The sequence below is a fragment of the Camellia sinensis genome, chromosome 6 (assembly GCF_055761805.1).
Source record: "Camellia sinensis isolate YWXY chromosome 6, ASM5576180v1, whole genome shotgun sequence".
NCBI lineage: Eukaryota > Viridiplantae > Streptophyta > Magnoliopsida > Ericales > Theaceae > Camellia > Camellia sinensis.
In genome coordinates this window covers 195853066-195858666 of record NC_138966.1, presented here as the reverse complement: position 1 = coordinate 195858666, position 5601 = coordinate 195853066, and positions in this window count along the sequence as shown.

The following is a 5601-nucleotide window of genomic DNA, read 5'->3' as shown; positions in this document are numbered from 1 at the left end:
AGGAGTTGACTCCAGTATGAGAGGGTATGACATTAATAGGACGATAGGTAGTTTTTAAGTAAAAGGAAATGGATGGCAATTTAAATTACGAACAGACAAATATATTATTGGTAATTTTTTTAACTAAAAGGAAATGGATGGCAATTTCTTAAATAAATATTGTTATTTACCATTTTCATGTTGTCACAATGTTGCTTTTTGACATATGCCACAATTATTGTTGCATTGTAGTATCGAAATGGAGCACTCACAATCGCAATCGACATCTTCGAAACATTTGCGTAAGCGTGGTGGTAAACAGTCTCAACCGCAGTTCGCAAATGTGCACAAAGCAAATTGGGACTTTGACACGGTGCGCATGTTCTTGCAACTTGTTATCAAAGAGTTGGACTTAGGTTTCAAGGGCAGCTTCCATACAATGACAATGCACGGATACAGGGCTATTGCCAAGGCCTTCGAGGAGCGTACACATAAGGTCCATGATGTGAAGCAACTGCAAAACTAGTACGCGTTACTGAAAAAGGATTGGTAGTCGTGGTCACGCCTGATGGAAAGCAGGCATGGGCCAACCGGCATAAGTTACAATGAAGCAAGTGGTTTGATACAAGCATCCGACGACTGGTGGGCCTATTATGAAAAGGTAACAATTCCATATTCTTGTTTGTAACATCCAACGTGATAGTCATGCATATGTTACAATATATATTTTTAAAAATTCTTCATTAATATTTTAATGTGACCAAAAACAAGAACTAAACCTGGTTAGACACCTACTTTTCACCCCAACAACCGTTGTTATACTTGCCAAGTTGCCTATCCATCTCTCTGTCTCCCTCCCTATGTATGACTGTTTTGTGAAATTTTTTTAACTGTTTTGTGAGTTTCTGTGGGCAAGTACTTGACTTTCACTGCCATTTCGTACTCCAAATTGCATTGGTGTGTGTTTGACTGGCGTTGAACCTATGTGGTTACCTGCACACCTATTTTTCACTCCAAACAGGTTACTTATATACTTTGGTAAGTTGGCCAAGCAAGATTCATTAACAAATCTTTGTGCCTCAGGTTGTTGTGTCTTGGTGTTTTATGCTTATGAATGTGAATGGGCATGTACTAGTAGTGCATGAGTAGACACCAATTTGTTATGTCACGTTTCTTTGGGCTTATCATTCAATCTTCAAATAAACTAATTTCATTTGCGTAGTTGACAAAAAACGCCCACATGTTTGTTTGTTTCCATTCCCTCCCTGACATGTTAAGCACCTTCCCAAAACCCTTACAATTTGTCACTATTGTTTTTCTGTTATCTTACCTTGATTGTTTATGTTATGGAGATGATTTAAAACTCATTTGCAAACTCATCCTCCTACCATAACACATTTTCTTTTCTTTTATAACAGTGTTTACCAGTAGACGAAGAAAAAAATTTCTCAACTAAATGCATGCACCACAAAAAAACATCACTACTTAGTAAGACATTCAAAAAAAAAATTGACTAAAAGTAAGCTGTCCCTCTGACTGTCATAAAACAAGCCAGAGTTAATTTCTTGTCATATATTGGGTATGAGCTAGAGTCCAATCAAAATCTTTTAGCATCCTGAGCTTGAGCTGAGCATGAAGGTGTTCACTTTGGATAATTTCCTTTGGCTGCATTATGAGCCATTCTACAAAATATGTACTCTACAAACAATGATATGTGATGCCTACCACATTTTTATACAAGAAATTTGTAAAATATACAACATTCCCAACCTTTGCAGGTAAGCCTAATAGACTAATCAAATCCAACAACACAGATAATGGACTAAGAAAGTCTCTTTTGAAGACATAATAGATGGTATAATGGACTTGTTCTATGTCTCGTTCTGCAACTAGGTCGAAGCGCATTGGAACAGACTTTTTATGCAACATAAAATTTCACAACAACTATTCGAAACTGTCAATAAAAGCAACCATATTATAATGATATTTGTGTCATGATAGATGACTGGTAAGATAAAGTATAAGCAAATTGGATATGACAATTACAAATGTCATATGTATGATATAGCATAGCACTGATTAGAGGGACAGTATACGAAAAAAATGAAGATAATCTGGCAAAGCAATCAAGTCACATCACTGTAAGAATTCATGCAAGAGACCTACTGTAGACGTCCCCGAACGCCCCGGGAGGAACGAGCTCCCGTTCTATTCATTTGGGGTCACTACAGCTCAGGACTCTCAAATTGTCACGGTTCTAAATCTGAACCAAAGAGTCCAAATCCGGCAAATCGTTTTGAGAAAACAGATTTTGAAAGAAGTGCCAAACATGGACTGCTTTGCCAGATACATAGTCGCCACCTAAATGTTTTTTTTAATGGGAAATTTAGGAAACCCTGACTCGGTGCCAAAGGCCACGTGTCCGTCATCACCAAAGTTGCCTCGGCTCGGGAACTTGGGTACGATTGGGGAAGGTCACTTCGTGAGCACCCCCGCGTCCGATCAAAGATCGGCCTCTACTAACCATGATATCTATTTTTGAAAACTTTGTGTGTTCTTATTCCGGTTATTAGCCTAGGTTACTATGTGATGCGCACAGCATACAAGTATAGACCGGGTCACCTGAATTGAAACAAAACATTTCATGCTTGTTTATTTGAAAGATGATTTGCTACTTGCAAGTAGGCTTAAAATGCAGATTTTTCCACCCGCAGGTGGGCTTAGAAAAGATGGTTTTGCCACTATCTAGTGGGCTTAAAACATTTGATGATTTATTCCAATTTAAGTAACCCAACCTTCACCCACAGGCACTCAGGAAGTTATATCACATAAGCAATTAGCCTCATGATAAGCATGCTATTCATGGCAGTCACTCACACGTATGCAAGGATGCTAAAGCATAGAACTTACCGAGTACTCCAAGCCAAAATAGAAACTACATTAGAAATCATGCATGATCCTAAGTATACAAAAATGCCTAATGCAACACATGCAAAAACGCAACTATAGTAGGCTCGGCTATTCTAAACATGGCATATGGAATGCTACAACTAACATGTATTCAATTTGGAATTGAAAGTACAATGCAGTTAGTATAATGCGCCGAGCCCGATGCATGCAAAACAGATGAATGAATGCAAACATGCTATCATACTGTATGCTAATTGAAATATGCCTTAATCTAACCATCAAAAGCAGATAAATAAAAGGGAGAAAGACGTGGGGTTGGAAGACATACAACACACACACGCACACTTATTACAGTTGTGCCCTCGCGCAGAGAGTCCGAATAAATATACAGTCCCGAATAAAAGAATATTACAGTCCAAATAATACAGTCCAAATAATATACAAATTCCTAATTAATTAATCAAATTAACTAAGAAAGCTGTAAAACTGGCGTGCAAGCCAGGGACTGCCTTGCTCCTGATGAATGATGTATGCCTGGGCTGCCTTGCGCGGAAATCCACTGGGATGCCCCAATTAGCCTCTGTTTACACCTTTTCTTGAAATGCGCGCCAAACTCTAAAAAGTTGCTGATTCTTCATTTTGCTACAACAGAGAGCAGGAAAGGGGCATGGCAATGTATTTTCACAGATATATGCATGCCTCGATCCTCGTGCCACCAATCACGCATATCGATGCATGATGGCAGAGGAGTCGAAATGTGCAACTCAATATATAATGAATGCACGTGTAAACATAACAAGAACCTAACTCCATCATGAGTAATCCGGAGTGTCGGTGACTGGGAATTGAGACACGTTCCGTCACTCGGAGTACGAAACGCACCTCGTCTCCCGTGCCCGGGCTAACTTCTTTCCCGAACACGATGCAATATACATGATATGCATGCATGCAACTAAGATACAGCCTAGTATGCACAATGCTATGAAAATGAGATGTCTCGAAATGCGTGCACACAGGCACGTAAATTGAGAAAATGACTGAATGCGATCTAAGATACAACCTAGTATGCACTATGCTGTAAAAAATGAGATGCCTCGAAATGCGTGCACATGGGCACGCAAACCGAGAAAATGACATACGCAATGCAAATGACATGGAAATATGATATGGGCTTACACTAACATGAGAGAGCCTCAGCCACACTCACATGAGAGAGCCTCAGCCACATGAGAGGCCGATGGATGAAAATGAAGTGCCTCGAAACGCGTGCACATGGGCACACAAATCGAGGCAATAGCATATGCAATGCAATAATGGGCTTACACCAACATGAGAGAGCCTCAGCCACACTCACATAGGAGGCCAATGGATGAAAACAAGATAACTCGAAATGCGTGCACGCGTGCACGCAAACCGAGAACCGACCCTCAGTCACCGAAATGCCACTCTAATGAGACATGGCAAAGACATGGAATATGACATGCAAACATGCAAAAATCAGTAGCAAAATAAAGGGGAAAACAGCCCCGAAATAAGGCGAAATGACACCCGATGCATGGAATCTCTCCCGAAACATGAATTTTAGCGCATGAAATGGCCTATAGCTATACCAAATATGCACAATATGGACATGCAATGAATAGACAGTAGCAAGGCAGCCCCAAAATTAGAATTTTACCAGTACAAATCATGGCCAATCAGCAAACACAGATAGGGCAACAATGGCATGCAAAAATGGCCCTAAACATGAGGTAAAGAAGCAACTCACAGTTTCTGACCCCAAACAGGTTAGGGCCCTTCAACAACATTGAAGAGGGGCCCAAAATAAGCCACTTTACAGAACTGTAAAAACCCCAAAAACAAACATAGATATGGCTAAGCTCTTATGCAAGAAAATGGGCCGGAAAATGGACAAAGAAGCAAGTGGTAGATGAAAAGCCCAAAAAGAAAAAGAGTCTTCTATAACACTGAAGAGGGGCCAAAAATATGCACATTTAAAGTTTATGGCAGCCCCAAAATCAGTATATAAATACACTCAAAATGTCATGCAAGATGAGGCTCAACAGAGGCTATAACACAAAGTATACAAAATATTCCACAAACGGCCAAAGACCCTTAATGAAACATGAAGAATGGGCCAAAATAAGACTATTTTCAGTACTGTAAAAAGGCCAAAAACAGGAGCACAATGGGCTGCCAAAGCATGCAAAAAAAGGGGACCAAAGAGGGATATAACATGAAGTGGCAGATGGAGGTCCCAAACAGTGATGATCCCTTCTTCAATGTTGAAGAGAAGCTCAAAATAAGCCTATTTACAGTTTACATCATGCTCCAAAAAAGATCACATATAGGCTAAAAATATCATGCAAGAAAATGACATTCAAGGAGGATATTGAAGCAAGTGTAATATGGGGGCCTCAAACAGTGTTGAGCCCTTAAGCAAAAGTGAAAAAGAGCTCAAAAGAAGGCCACTTTAAGTTAAGGCCGGAGCTCAAAACAACAAGCATATATGGCTAAGAAATGGTGCAAAAATGAGCTAGAAAAGAGGGAAAGTGGACTTACCCTTGAAGACCAATGCTTTTGTTGCTTCTTGGACCAACTTTGATGACTCTAAGCTGCTGGAATTCCTCCCCTTGCTGCTGGAATGGAGTGATGGTGGTGGTGCTTGGTGGTGATGAAGAAATGAGGTAGAACTTAGGAGTTTTTTAAGGA